We start from the raw sequence: 16,709 nt of genomic DNA, 5'->3' as shown, positions 1-16,709 counted from the left end.
AGGTGACTAAAGTAAATTGCCTGGACTTCATTTTGACACCTAATATCCACTATTGACATCTCATGCTTTAGGAAGCCAATATAACTCAAGAGGCAAGAGGCAAGAGTCTTCTTGTTCTATTTTGCTGTGTTGTACCGATAAAATCAAGAGAGATGTTAGTAAATATATTCATCTAATTGGTGTGAGAGGTGGAAGAAAACAGTAGACTCTTAAGAGTTGGAAAATTAAAAAGTTCAGATCATTTGGGCTCCATAAGGATCTGATGGTAAGATGGAGTTCGGTGACAATGGAATTTCGGTATATAGTTCACAGTGCTAAGATTGTGTATTCAATGGCCATAATTATGATTTGAGATACCGAATAATGTGCATTACATTCTAAGCTAAATCTCTTTGTAAAGAATGTTATTTGATTCTCTCATATTTGTATTCATTTGACGTCCAAGTTTCTTGATTCGATTATTGTCACTTTTTGTACCGTGACATAAAGAAAATATTTTGCTGAAAGCCATGAAATAGATTGGTACATGTACAAGTCCACCGAGTCAAAGAGTTATGAAAGATATACGATAAACTATCCTACGGGGAGTTTAGAATGTTTATGGGGCCCAAGTGCCCAATACAGATGTTGACCTGAGTGGTGCATGGCATGTTACCGAGATGAGTCAGGTAAGAGGCTACAAATGAAAACGTTTCGAATGATCCTACTTGATTTGTTATCTTGTTTATTGAGCATATTCTTATTGCTAGTCATGTTAATTGTCCTTGTATTGCATATACTACCCGGGGGTTTTATATTTTTCAGCTGCAGAGAAAGTTAGTGGGAACCCAAGTTGGAGTATTGGAAGGATTTAGTTTTAGAGATTATTTAGAAATCTGTATCATTTTGGAGGTTTTAGGCCCACCATGAATACTTCTGCTGGAGACTTGTAATTGTTGGAGATGTATTTATTTGAGGCAATGTAAAAAATTCGGGTCATCACATTTCGCACGATAACTATATTTTTTTTGTTTAGTTAGCTTATAAAATTATAGACAAAGCTTTAAAAAAAAACTCAACTACGTTGCAAATCCCGTTAACTTGAATAATATTCTTCGAATTTAAGACCGCAATAGAACAACATATTTTCGAGAAGGTCGGCCCCAATATACTCGCTACAATTTCTTTCAAAAGGTTTTTAATAAATTAATACGTCAGTTAAACGTTGGCACAAAATATAAAAACTCGTCTAGGACAACTGTAAAATTTTACCATCTCCATTCTCAAAACACTGTCTACAACGCAACAACTTTCAAAAAAAATATTTGTTAAAAAAATAGTATATATATTTAAGTTCTCATTTCGCTTGGACGTTAATTTTTTTAGAATAGAGGTTATATTTTTTTACTGCATTATTTATACAACTATATGAGATTTTGTACATATATCATTGGTTAATAGATCAACTAGTAGAGCTAAGGTAAATCATGAACACCATACTTCAAATTCCTAGAGCCGCCACTACCTAGCTGAACAATCCAGTTTGTACAACAATATTATGGGTGGGTTTGGATTAAAAAATTGAGTGACTTATTTTTTTTTGTCATTATTCAAATTTTTTTTGCATTTGTTTGTTTTGCATCAAATTTTTGTGACTTATTGATTCGTCTCGACGAAAGGAATCGAAAAAGTAAAAAATTTTGATCGAAACTCATAATTTTTTTAATAAAAACAAAAATAAGTCAATAAGTTGAAACATATTTTGACTTTCTGCACACCCCTAGGAGCCGGAGAAATTCCAGTCAATGTGAATTCGCCCAACAAGTTGTTGTCTGTGGTTCGGGTTCTTTCTCCCTCAAAGACTTCAAATAAAACATAGGTTTGGTAATCTTGGGTCGTACTCCAATTACTTTGCTCTTAATTTCTTCACCGGAATTTTGGTGTTTCTCGAAATGAAAACCACCACAACTCCACCAAGCTTTCACAAACCAAAGGAAAGTGGAGTGACATCCAACACCAGTACTAAATTCAGAACCTTCTCATTCCGCTCACCACTCAAAATAGCGGCCTGAACTGTGGCACCATAAGCCACAGTCTCATCAGGGTTAATGCTTTTGCAAAGCTCCTTCCCATTGAAGAAATCCTGCAACAGTTGCTGGACATTGGGAATCCTAGTAGATCCACCACCAAGAACGAGTTCGTCAACATTGCTCTTGTCCATTTTTGCATCCCTCGAACACTCCTCTACTGGCTCCATACACTTCCTAAACAGCTCGATGTTCAGCTCCTCGAACCTGGCCCAAATAATCTTTGCGCAAGAATCAATCCCCTCCTATAACACAGAGATCTCGATCGTAGTTTCAGGTGTCGAGGACAAAGTCCTCTTTGCTCTTTCACAAGAAGTCCTCAACCTCCTTACAGCTCTAGGGTTCCCACTAATATCCTTCTTAAACTTCCTCTTGAATTCCTGAATGAAATGGTTCACCAGTCTACTATCAAAGTCCTTACCCCCCAAATGTGTATCCCCACGCGTAGCAATAACCTCAATTTTACCCCCTTCGATGGTTAATAGAGACACGTCGAATGTTCCACCCCCGAGATCGAATATGAGCACCTTTTTCTAACCGGTGCTACTGGCTTTGTTGTCGAGACCATAAGCAATGGCGGCCACAGTTGGCTAATTGATTATCCGCATGACGTTGAGACCTCGATGACTCCAGCGTCTATGGTGGCTTGTCTCTGAGAATCGTCGAAGTAGGCAGGAATAGTTACAACAGCATTTTTTTATGGTGGTGCTAAGGTAATCTGCATCAATTGCTTTCATTTTTACAAGGACCATTGAAGAGATTTCTTCGGCGGAGAATTGTTTCTCTTCGTACTTGTATGTTACTCTTATCATGGGTTTGTCGCCTAGACCAGGTGTGACTGACCATAGGCCATAACTTCATGTCTCTCTAAACAGTGGCGTCGCTGTATCTTCTTCCGATTAGATGCTTAGCATCTGAAAAAAACAAAATATCAACCACCATGCAACGAGAACTAGGAAGTGCCATGTGAGGCAACTAGGCAAGGCAAGTAAGGTTTGAGCTCTGAACCTCCAAATTTTATTTAAAATTGGGGGCTGCTCCTAATTTAATATGGTGATATAATAGGTAAAAAAAGAAGAAGTAAGTCTATTTAACCCAAAATGAAGAGCGCTCATTTTTTTCAAATTAACAGAGAATCAAAATCTATGTCAACTATGAAAGAATTTATTGCCTTCCCTAAATTGAATAAAAAATAATATTAAGGAGCTTTTCGAATTGATCGGATTTTTGTAGAGCAGTACTACTAGTTTTATTAGGTGATTCGGACCAAAGGTAAAGCTCTGGTTCGACCAGCAGGACCCAAGAAACGTTTTTTTTAAGGGTTTTTTGGTGTGCTAACTTGCTTGGACTATAAAAGCAAAGTTAGGGTTGCCTCCCATTGTAACGTTGTTCATCTTTGGGTGCTGTTAAATACAACTACGAATTTGTTACAGGTAGCCAATTCATAAAAGGAAATTTTTGGATTCCTTCTTATGAAGTGGCTACATATAACAAATTCGCAGTTGCAAATAGCCTGGCCCTCATCTTTCGATTGCTTGTTTCTTTTGCTTGTGTGTTTGTTCTCTTGCCCTAACAATTAGTATCAGAGCCAGGTTGAGTGGGAGCATCGATGGCAGGAGAAGAAGGAAAAGTAAACGGAATCGAAAAGTTTGATGGTTCAGACTACAGATATTGGAAGATGCAAAGAAAGGATTATCTGTATTGGAAAAACTTGAACGCACCGTTGGAAGGGAAGAAACCGGAAGGGATGAAAGATGAAGACTGGAAAACCCTAGACAGGAGAGTATTGAGGATTATTCGTTTGACGTTGACAAAATCGGTGGCCAACAACGCCGCGAAGGAGAAAACCATTGCGGATATGATGGCGGTCTTATCAAGTATGTATGAGAAACCCTCGGCGAACAATAAGGTACATCTCATGAAGAAGTTATTTAATCTTAAGATGTCGGAAGGCGCTGCAGTTGCCAACCATCTTAATGAGTTTAATACTATTACAAATCAATTGTCTGTTGTTTCAATTGAGTTTGATGATGAGATACATGCCTCGATTGTTTTGGCTTCGTTACCCAATAGCTGGGAGGGTATGAGAATGGCTATTAGCAACTCCGCTGGCAAGGAGAAACTAAAATACGATGACATTCGAGATTTAATCTTGAGTGAGGAGGTTCGTAGGAGAGATGCAGGAGAATCTTATCCATCTAGTTTGGGTTCCGCTTTGAATACCGAGACTAGGGGTAGGAGCCAGAATAGAGATTTTAATAGAGGAATGTCGAGGTCGCGGAAGGGAAGGAGTGGGTCTTTGACCCCTCTACATGAGGTTCGGTGTTGGAACTGTAACAAGATGGGCCACTATAGGAGAAACTGTAAGCAGCCGAAAAAGCAAAATAACGATTCTGCTAATGTGTTGCTACTGAAAATCAGGATGCTTTGCTTCTTTCAGTTGATAGTCCGATAGACTCTTGGGTGTTGGACTCAGGAGCTTCGTTTCATACCACTGCACACCAAAAAATTATCGAGAACTATGTTGCTGGTAATTTTGGGAAGGTGTATTTGGCTGACGGTTAGGCGTTGGATAATGTGGGTGTGGGAGATGTTTGAATCAGACTACAGAATAGGTCTTTATGGTCACTACAGAAATTCAGGCATGTTTCGAATTTGATGAGAAATTTGATTTCTGTGGGACAGCTAGATACAGAGGGTCATTCAATCTCATTCCTCAATGATCAGTGGAAGATTACAAAGGGAGCATTGGTTGTGGCTTGTGGGGTCAAGATAGGGACGTTGTACATGATGTAGAGCACAAGGGATATAGTTGCAGTTGCTACTGCAAGTTGTGATGTAGACCTTTGGCACCAAAGATTGGGTCACATGAGTGAAAAGGGCATGAAAGTACTTCTTTCCAAGGGTAAACTTCCAGGGTTGAAATCGGTTCAATTTGACTTGTGCGAGAGTTGTGTTTTTGGGAAGCAGAAGAATGTTAACTTTCTGAAAAATTGCAGGACTCCAAGGTCAAGGAAGTTGGAGTTGGTCCACACAGATTTGTGGGGTCCCGCTCTTGTTGAATCGTTTGGTAGGTCAAGATACTATATGAGTTTCGTCGATGACTCAAGGAAGAAGGTATGGGTTTATTTTTTGAGAAATAAATCTAATGCCTTTGAAACTTTTAAGAAGTGGAGAGCTTTGGTGGAGAATAAAGCGGGCCTAAGACTGAAATGTCTAAGGTCAGATAATGGAGGTGAGTATGAGTACAAAAAGTTCAAGGAATATTGCGCTGTTAACGGGATTAGGATGGAGAAAACCATTCCGGAGACACTACAGCAGAATGGTGTGGCCGAACGCATGAACAGGACCCTAAATGAGCGAGCAAAAAACATGAGGCTGCATGCTAGGTTGCCAGAAACTTTTTGGGCTGATGCAATGAGCATTGCGGCTTACTTGATAAATCGAGGACCATAGGTTCCTTTGAATTTCAGATTGCCCGAGGAGGTTTGGAGAGGAAAGGAGGTAAACCTTTCATTTCTTAAAGTTTTTGGCTGTGTTTCATATGTTCATGTTGATTCTAATGCTCATAATAAATTGGAAGCTAAGTCTAATAAATATTTTTTTATTGGCTATGGCGATGAGGAATTCGGCTATCGATTTTGGGATGTGCAAAATCGAAAGATTGTAAGAAGTCGAAATGTGATATTCAATGAGCAGGTTATGATAGGACAGAATAGGTTGATTCTGTGCTAGAGGTTGAAAGGAAGGATGTGATCGATTTGAATGAGCTATCTGAGGGTTTTGTGCCAGACAGCAGCCAGGAAGATGAAGAGATTGTTATTCCGTAAGAGAGATGAGTATGCCAACTAGTGCTGTCAGAAGGTTGTCTTCCAGGGTTAGCAAACTACCACAGCATTTTTCATCGTCTTTGTACTACATATTGCTCACTGATGCTGGTGAACCAGAGTATTATGACAAGGTTTTGCAGAATGAGAGTTCAATCAAGTGGGAGTTGGCCATGAAAGACGAGATGAACTCTTTGTTGACAAACCAGACGTGGGAGTTGACAGAATTGCCAGCCGGTAAGAAAGCTCTTCATAATAAGTGGGTTTACAGATTGAAGGAAGAGCACGATGGTAGCAAGCACTATAAGGCTCGACTAGTAGTCAAAGGCTTTCAGTAGAAGGAAGGGATTGATTACACCAATATTTTTTCTCCAGTTGTGAAGTTGATGACAATACGGTTGGTATTGGGGATTGTTGTTGCTAAGGATTTGCATTTGGAATAGTTGGATATGAAGACTGCGTTTCTCCATGGGGATTTGGAGGAGAACATCTACATGCATCAGTCACAAGGCTTCGCAGTTAAAGGGAATGAGAAGATGATTTGCAAACTGAGCAAGAGCCTGTATGGGTTGAAGCAAGCTCCGAGGCAATGGTACAAGAAGTTTGATAGCTTCATGTGCAGCAATGGGTTCAAACAGCTGGAGGCGGATCATTGCTGTTATACCAAGGGGTTTGGCAAGTCTTATGTGATTTTGTTGCTATATGTTGATGACATGCTTATCGCATGGTCTATATTGGGGAGATTAACAAAGTGAAAAAGGCATTGTCGAAACAGTTTGCAATGAAGGATTTGAGAGTGGCTAAGCAAATCCTTGGGATGAGAATAATCCGAGATAGAGCAAAGGGGACTTTAAAGCTATCACAGGCCGAATATATCAAAAAGGTGCTCAAGAGGTTTAGCATGGGTGATGCAAAACATGTTGGAACACCTTTGGCTAGTCATTTTAGACTAACCAAGGATCAGTCATCGAAGACAAACGAGGAGCGGAACTACATGGGTAAAGTTCCGTATGCATCAGCGATAGGGAGTCTTATGTACGCTATGGTTTGCACACATCCTGACATTGCGCATGCGGTGGGAGTAGTGAGTAGGTACATGAGTAATTCAGGGAAGCAGCATTGGGAAGCAGTGAAATGGATTATGAGATATTTGAGGGGTTCTACATACGGAAAGTCTACCCTTACCGACCCAAAATCCCGATCGGAATCCTGACGCCCCGCCGGGCACACTCCGGCCACCCGACGGCCGATCCGAGCCGTCCAAAAATTCTAAAAAAAAAATCGAGTGGGTGTACGCGGGAATAAACGGCTCCGACGGGTGTAGATAGCCGATCCAAATAATCCATTTTTGTGTTTGGATCGAGTGTTTGGATCGGCCAAAAATGGAGTACTTGGATCAGCCACCTACACACGTCGGATGCCGTTTATTCTCATGTAGGCCCACTTGATTTTTTTTTATAGAATTTTTGGACGGCTCAGATCGGCCGTCCGGTGGCCGGAATGTACCCGGTGGGGCATTGGGATTCCGATCGGGATTTTGGCCTTCGGGAACTGTAGCTTTACTGTTCTACATATGTCTCATTGTGTTTCACATGGGCTGGCCTGAAGTTGCAAGGTTATGTTGATGTAGACTTGGCAGGTGACATGGATAGTCGGAAGAGTACTACCGGGTTTGCGTATACTTTGGGTGGTACAACTGTGTGTTGGGGCTCTAAGTTGCAGAAAATTGTTGCTCTCTCAACTATAGAAGCCGAATATGTGGCAGTCACGGAACCTGAAAAAGGAGATGATATGGTTGCAACGATTTCTGGATGAGTTGGGGAAGACGGCTGAGAAAGGAGTGTTGCACATTAACAGTCAGAGTGCCATCTTCCTCTCCAAGAATCCGGCCTTTCATTCTAGAACAAAGCACATACAATTGAGGTATCACTTTATCCGTTCTTTGATTGATAATGGACAGTTGATACTTGACAAGATCCGTGGTGCGGAGAATCCAGCGGATATGTTGACAACGGTTGTGATTGTTGATAAACTAAAGCTGTGCGAAGCTTCAGTTGGTCTCCAAGCTTAAGGTTGTGGAGATGGGTGTTGTGGGCATTGATGATAGATGGTGTTTGTTGACGACCATTGAAGTTTGGGGAGCGCCGTTGATCAGTCTTCAAGTGGGAGAATTGTTAGAATGTGAAGACGATCAGTTTTTGCGACCCTGGTTCGGACCACCATGAGACTGGTTCGGACCACCGCAAACAGAATTCAATTTTGAAGCTGCTGAAATTTTGGTCCGGACCAAAGGTAAAGCTGGTCCGGACCAGCGGGACCCAAGAAACATTTTTTTTTTTTTTTTTGGTTTTTTGGTGTGCTAACTTGCTTGGACTATAAAAGCAAAGTTAGGGTTGCCTCTCATTGTAACGTTGTTCATCTTTACATCATAGTAAACCCCCTCAACATCCTTTGGAGTACGATTAGGCAAATTGCGTAAGTTGGAACCACGTAGATCGCGTGTCTTGTTCTTTCGATTGCTTGTTTCTTTTTGCTTGTGTGTTTGTTCTCTTGCCTTAACAAGGTGACATGTAGAAAGTAATGTTATGCAATATATAACAAATGGTTGGAAAGTAAATTTAAAGAAAGTAAATGGCATATGTCGTCTTGACTGGATGTGACCTTGAATGGCCATAGTTTTATGTCACTCTGGACAGTAGCATCACTGTGTCTTCTTCCAATTAGACGCTTAGTATCTTGAAAAATCAAAATTTCAGCAACTTAGGAGATACCAGAGAAATGTGTTATTAAAGATCTAAAAGGGTATAACAACGCAGAAAATGGATACAAAACATGAAATTTTGCCGCTGGTTTAGATACTGTTTCAGAAGGGAATCACATACCCTACGGACTACAAAGCTAGGCAAACCCCACGCATGAGTAAGTCGTTACGAGATCAATCCTGATCACCGGCCCTTCTCCTTTTCCAGACAATTTTTCCTCGATAACCACACAGAAAGAATTCACAGAATTACAGAAAATAGAATGCTAGAGAGTGAAGATAGTTACACTTGAGCTTTATCTAATGGGTGCTGCTCTGTAGAATGGGACACCTTTTAAAGGGAAGCTATGGAGTATTTCGAGTATGTTTAATTCCCGCCGGTTTATTATCATCAGTTTTCGTTGTACCGTACTACCGTGTGTATGGGGAAGAGAATAATTCGTATATACGGATGGTGAACAATTATATTCTCTATGTTCACTATTACTATCTTAAATGTTTCTCTTTTCCCACCAATATTGTCCAGCCCAAGAAAACTTATTACCTTCTGTGATTTCACACACAACTACTCGACCTCCCTTTTAAGACAACGGGGAACGACGATAATGCCGCAAAATCGGTTTTTCGGCATCAATACCTTGGATGATCTGAACCCCCCGATCTTAAACTGGACATCCTGACCGTCAATCGATAATGGACTCATTTGGTCTACCTTTGAGCACACTTTCAGAGTCAAAACTCGAACACCAGTTTTCTTTCCTCACTCTGTCCCTCTCGAAAAAAGTCTCTCTCTCTCCTCTCACTCTGCTCTTAGGTTAGCTCTTCGTGGAACTGATAAAAACTCTTGCTTTGGAATACTTCACAACCGATATCTACATGATTAATTTCTCATTACTCTTATTTAGACTCAAGCTCCCTGAAAATCTCAACATTGTTGGATATTTAGTGTGAATAGCCTTAACAGTTCCCTTCAATTCACTAATTACTAGATAAGTATCTTGACTACAATTCGTGATTAGCCTGAAAGGAATTAGCTTCTGGATATTAGTTGTTTTCATATTGTTTTTAGCAATCCCACCAGAAAACTTACAGAGATTGGTTTGAGAGAAGAGTAGTAATCCCAAAATTTTACAGCTACAACAAACGAAGATAAGATCTTCACAACACTTTCATGGTTTCACCATCTAGTTGCAAGCAATGACAGAGGAATGAATGAAATCCTCAAAATGAAGATTGGAACATCATAATAACCTTGGTCAATCATACGTCAAGCCCCGCTTCCACCACCGAAAGAATGGCCATCCTCCACCAGCGCCCTTGCACATCGTTGCAACTATAGGGTTGCAAAGCCCCACCAATTCCTTCATCTTGAACTCAAACTCATTCGTCTCCGCAAGCTGGTTCCCATCCAACCACTGAATCGCCTGCTCAAACGCAGCTTCAAACTTCTTCATGTCAGCCAGAGGAATCTTTGCGACATTGTTCTCATTCTTAATGGTGTTCCTCATGTCATAAGCGTAATTCTCCAATGCATTCTTCGCTTCCACTTTCTTCTTGTGCTCCTCGTCTTCCAACTTGTACTTCTCGGCCTCCAGCACCATTTTCTCAATCTCCTCCTTCGACAGCGTACCCCTTGTGATCGTGATCTTCTTCTTCTGTCCAGTAGTTTTGTCCTCTAAAGATGCATTCAGAATACCATTTGCATCGATATCGAAACAGATATTGATAACCGGGACACCCCTAAGAGCCGGAGGAAATCCATCCAACGTGAATTCGCCCAAGAAGTTGGTGTCTTTGGCTCGAGTTCTTTCTCCCTCCAAGACGTAAATGCCAACACCGGTTTGGTTATCTTGGAAAGTAGTTACCTCCCGCTCTTTCTTTGTCAGAATGGTGGTGTTTTTTGGAATCTTCACACTCATATTCCCATTCATATTTTCATAACCGAGGGAAAGTGGAGTGACATCAACCATCAGTAATAAATCTTGAACCTTCTCATTTTGCTCACCACTCAAAATTGCGGCCTGAACTGTGGCGCACCATAAGCCACAGCCTCATCAGGGTTAATGCTTTTGCAAAGCTCCTTCCCATTGAAGAAATCCTGCAACAACTGCCGGACCTTGGGAATCCAAGTGGACCCACCAACAAGAACGACTTCATTGACATTGCTCTTGTCCATTTTTGCATCCCTCAAACACTCCTCCACTGGCTTCAAACACTTCTTGAACAAGTCAATGTTCAGCTCCTCGAACCTGGCCCGAGTAATAGTCGCGCAATAGTCAATCCCCTCATATAACGCATCGATCTCGATCGTAGTTTCAGTTGTCGACGAAAGATTCCTCTTAGCTCTTTCACAACTAGTCCTCAACCTCCTTAAATTTCTTGGGTTTACACTGATATCCTTTTATTCTTCCTCTTGAATTCCTGAACGAAATGGTACACCATCCTGTTATCAAAATCTTCACCCCCCAAATGCGTATCCCCACCAGTAGCTTTAACCTCGATTTTACCTCTTCAATGGTTAGTAGAGAGACGTCGAATGTTCCACCCCCGAGATCGAATATGAGCACGTTTTTCCAACTGGTGCTATCGGCTTTGTTGTCAAGACCATAAGCAACGGTGGCAGCAGTTGGCTCGTTGATTATCTGCCCGACGTTGAGACTGCCAATGACTCCGGCGTCTTTGGTGGCTTGTCTCTGTGAATTGTTGAAGTAGGCGGGGACAGTGATGACAGCATTTTTTATTGTGGTGCCGAGGTAATCCTCTGCTATTTCTCTCATTTTTACGAGGACCATGGAGGAGATTTCTTCGGCGCGTGGAGAATTGTTTCTCTTTGTTCTTGTATACTACTCCTATCATGGGTTTGTCGTCTGAGCCAGGTGTGACCTTGAACGGTCATAGCATCATGTTGCTTTGGACAAGAGCGTCACTGTACCTTCTTATGATTAGACGCTTAGCATCTGTTAAAGATCTAAAAAGGGTATAACATTGTAATATGCTGATATAGGACATGTATGAATCTATGCCGCTAGATTGGACATTGTTTCAAAAGGAATCACATTACCCTCTTCCTAAATTCGAGCAGTAGTGTGATCTAGGAAGGGTCGTCTGAGGCAACTCAGGCAAGGCAAGCAAGTTTGAGCTTTGAACCTCCAAATTTTACTTAAAATTAGGGGCTCCCAATTATCTACTATTAGCATGAATAAAAAATAAAGTGGGAGTAAAATTGCTCCATCTATTTCCATATGAACAAAAAACTTTGATATTTCTTGAGTAAGGGATAAAATTGCAAAAGGGTATCAACCAGTTTTTTTTGGAGGACCACTCAATACTTCTGCCTGGTAAAACGACATGCATAATTAATATGTGGTGGGTATTAAAGCGCGCGAGGCTCTGTTTGGCACACTGTAAAATAGAAGGCACTACGAGAAATTAAAGTTTAAGAGAAAGTTATTTGGGACTCCTAAAGTGTCTTTAGGAGCAAAAATATCATGCTCTCTTTTCCAACCAAAATGTGATTTTAGTTTCTAAAGTTTTGTCCCAAGCAGCTCCTGTTTCTTATTTGATTATGCAGGCCCTTTAGAGAATACAACTAGAGAAACGTGTTATGTACATTTTACGATTTAAAACGTGTTTATTTCGATTGGCAATTTTTCCTTTAGTTTTGAAGTATCAAGAGTCTGGAAAAGTACTCTGTCTCTCCAACCCAAGCAAAACTCTTTAACTGAGACCTCAAAAGCACTAGACAATCATCTCTAGACGATCACTTCTGAAGACAAAATCAAAATTTTGCTAAAAGCCTCTTTTTAACTTTCATGGACAGGACTTTCTACACGACTTCATTAACGGTGGAATATGGTCTCCAAATGTTTTCAGCCACATAATTTTTACTTTTATGGACGAATAAATTTAGTCGCCAAAGGTGTTAATAATTAACCATTGCAGTGAGGCAGGAAGCATGGAGTAGAAGCATTGAAAGAGTATGCATGTGATTGGATAAAAATAGCTTGAATTTTTAGAGCTCAGAACATACCAAAAACAGTGTTGGTAGGGTTTACAGCAACTTGATTCTTCGCAGCACCACCGATCAAACGCTGAGTATCGGTGAATGCAACATACGATGGCGTCGTCTTGTTTCCTTGATCATTCACTATAATCTCAACACGATTGTGCTGCCAAACCCCACGCATGAGTAAGTCGTTCCCAGATCGATCCCAATCGCCTGCCCTTCTCCTTTTCCGGCCATTTTTTCCTCGGTAAACTAGCAGAAAAATCACAGAAATACATTAGCTGATTAACAAATACCAGAATGCGATGGAGAGGAACTAGTTGCCTTTCAGCTTTATACTAACGAATATTTATTTATTCCCAAATTCAAAACTGTATTGGTTAGTTCATTTGTTTCATAAACATCAAATCGAATTGTTTTGCCAAGTCCATGCAACCCCCCACATTTTTTGGACAAGTCGGTTACCTTGCCTTGTTAGATTTAGCTTGATATATATTGTTGGGCCAATTTCCTAACAACTTAAGCCTTTTGGGACAACTGGCTCTGTTTGCAATATGTTTCTCCCATTTGCATTTATTCGCAGTATGTATCAATATTTTCATCTCCACGTACAAGACTAGGTTGCACATGAGAGAGGGTGTTAGATTTAGCTTAATATACATTATTGGGCTCATTTCCTAAAAGCTTAAGCTTTTGGGACAACTGGCAACTTAGAGCAAGTTTACCAATTATTAGGTAAAAATGCTAATAAACAGTGCAATTTCTTCATTTTACCTACTCACATCTCTTTCACCACCACACCAATCCTATTTATTTTACCTATTCTTTATTAAAAGATCATTCTTTTTCTTTTTTTTCTTCCTCCTCCCACTTTGGGTTTGAAGCCCTAGAACAATACCGGACTGGGTGAGATAGAGGTCGCCAGACCTCGCCATTGAAAGTCGACATCACACCTCCGTTGAAGACCAACGTCAATTGAAACCCAGATTGAGAGAAAGAGGGAAAGGAGGTGAGCTTGACGGCGACAACGGCGTGCTGGTTCGGCGGCGACGGATTGCAACCAAACAGATCAGTTCACCTCTCCCTTGGTTGTTTTCAGGAGGTGATATGGTGAGGGATTCTGCAGGTGAAGTCGTGGACTCGTGGGGAAGGAGAAAGGCAGAGAGAGAGGAAACCAATAAAATAATGGGTGGCTGATGAACAGTGCTTCTGTAAAAGAAGCGAAGAACTGTAGCAAAATGTATTCTCCCTTTGTGTTTACCGAATCTACTGTAGCTTCTATTTTTGGTTTTGGTTAGCCACAATAGCTACGGGGTGGGTTTTACCGAATCTGGTAAACTTGCTCTTAACATGCCTTACATTGGAGTTATAAAAGCTTGTCAACAGTAAATAAGTGCTATATGGTCAATTTGAAGGAAAAATTATTGCCAATAGAGAAAATATCACTTTCTGGTTATATTTTACGGCAAGGTTAACATTTTTCACTTTGTTCTATAGTTCAAGGGGTGAAAATTTGTAAAAATAAAGCTCAAAGGGTGCATCAGAAACTTGCTCAAAGTACAAGCGGGTCAAGCTAAAATTTGCCCAAAAGAAAAATTTTAACTAAGTGAATGGCGAATTCAAATCGGTCCAACTTCAGACTAAAAATTCTAACCAGGTTATTACGTACAAGACAATATCCAATTTGCGCTATTGGTATTACACATGAAAGATGCAGTGAGCAATGATGATCAAATTCTAAAGAGATTGGCTAAATTGAGATAAAAGAAAGGACGAATAAAGTAACTTTGATAATTGAGGGGAAAACGAATAAATGAATTGTCTCCTCATAGCACATATTTATCAGCTACTACTCAAACTAACTCAGAATGAGAAAACTAACCATGACATCTGCGTAATTATCAAAGACATTAGTAGCTCGGTAAAGACCTTAATACTTCTACAATTTTGAAAATCAAGCGATTGGATAACTCTTTAGTAAAACTAAGGTAGAGCCAGAATTAACCAAAAAAAAGGTTCAAATAAGGCAACACTACAGATAAAAAAGACAACTATTTCAAACTTTTTCGTCTTCGGTGAACATTTATTTTGGTTTCAGTCATAGTTTTGTTACTTTTTAGACTTCTCTCGTCGAAACGAATGAATAATCTAAAATATTTAACTTGAATCTTACAAAAAATCAGAAAAGACAAATAAAAGTCCCAAAAAAAAAAGGTAGGCCAAATTATCTATTACATAACAACATGCATAATTGAGATGTAGCGGGCTTTAAAGCGCGTGAAGGCACTGTTTGGCATAGATTAATGAAGAAATAACACCACCATACAGTAGAAGGCACTACAAGAAATTAACTTTTCGGAGACAATTTTAAGGACAATTATTTTGGACTCCAAAAGTGTCTTTAGTATCCAAAATTATCACTCTCTTTTCAACCAAAATGTGATTTAGTGTCAAAAGCCCTAGACGATCGTCTCAAAAGATCGCTTACTCTCCACTCGATCTTTCGACAACCTCTCTCCTTGATTGGATACAGATACGTTCCCAAAACATCTTTTTGATGTTCTACTAATGTAATCAATGCATGTTCTCGAAAGCCCTAACCTCGGATGACGATTTGATCTTCCTTTGTTTGTTTGCTGAAAGAACTCGCGAAATGCAGTTCCAGCTCTAGAAGACCACTTCTGGAGACGATTACAAAATTTTGTTGCTAAAAGCCTCTTTTTATCTTTTTCTGACGGCGCTTTCTACATGACTGCCTTGACGGTGGAATGTGGTCTCCAAATGTATTTAGCCACCAAATTTTTAACAAATAATAGTCGTCCCCAAAAGTGTTAAACCATTGTAGTGAGGCACGAAACGTGCAATAGAAGCAACAAAAGACTATGCATTAATTTAATTGGATGAAAATAGCTGGAATATTTAGAGCTTAGAACATACCGAAAATAGTGTTGGTAGGATTCACAGCGACTTGATTCTTCGCAGCGTTGCCGAGCAAACGCTGCGTATCGGTGAATGCAACATAAGATGGTGTCGTCCTGTTTCCTTGATCATTTGCTATAATTTCAACACGATCGTGCTGCCAAACCCCCACGCACGAGTAAGTCGTTCCGAAATCAATCCCAATCGCCGGCCCTCCTCCATTTCCGGCCATTTTTACCTTGGTAAACTAACAGAGAAAACAAACACTAGAATGTGACAGAATATATAATTGCACCTGAGCTTTATCGAAAGGGTATAGTACGACTTTTTAAAGGAAGCTTACATAACCTGGAATAGGACTTCTTTTTAAAGGAAGCTATTATTTCGAGAATGTTTGAATTGCAGACTTCGTAGCCAATTGATGGAAATATTTTTTACGGTGAGAGATGGTTTCAGAGATCAATAATTCTACCACCACACCAAACTACACACCCAAATACATACCCACACTCACAATAAGGATGGGTCCCACACACACTGGATGGGTGTGTAGTGTGTGCGGGCCCCACTTCTATTGTGAGTATGGGTATGTGATTGGGTGTATAGTTGGGTGTGGTGGTAGAATGATTGTTCTGAGATTACTGAGTGTTTAATTCAAGCCAGTTGATGTCTCTAATCATTAATATACGAGAATAGAGAACAGAATAAATCGGTATACATCTATTCTTTCTCTTCTCTATCTTAAAGTAGTGCATGACCTGTGCGTAAAGGCACTCCAAACAAAAACATACCGTAAAATGAACCAGTTGGACAAACATAATTGAACAAAAAAGTAATTGAATTATTTTTTGTCAATTTTACTTTCTTATGCAAGAAGGAGATACAGAGAGAACAGATAGAGAAGTAACTTATCCCAAAAAAAGTAAAAGAGTACGAGTGTCAATCAGCATTTTCCATTTAACGGAATTAGAGTTGTACTTTACTCCAAAACCATAGGGAGACGAATTGGTCATTAGTAAAACTCAGGGAGTTCACATGCCAAATGACCAAATCATAGGGAAGTAATCCATACTTTGCCCTTTTAAGAATAATAATGGAGTATCAATCATTCATCTTTTGGTTGGGCCAAA

General features: G+C 40.1%; 1 pseudogene; it reads right to left on the bottom strand.

Moving 5' to 3' along the window:
* Positions 1 to 1,197: 1,197 nt before the first annotated feature.
* On the bottom strand, positions 1,198 to 15,812 carry LOC131303209 (uncharacterized; annotated as a pseudogene).
* Between the last annotated feature and the right edge of the window lie 897 nt (positions 15,813 to 16,709).

This window comes from Rhododendron vialii, chromosome 10a (genome assembly GCF_030253575.1).
Source record: "Rhododendron vialii isolate Sample 1 chromosome 10a, ASM3025357v1".
NCBI classification, from domain to species: domain Eukaryota; kingdom Viridiplantae; phylum Streptophyta; class Magnoliopsida; order Ericales; family Ericaceae; genus Rhododendron; species Rhododendron vialii.
Note: the sequence above shows the minus strand (reverse complement) of the source record. Positions and strands in the feature narration are given on the sequence as shown.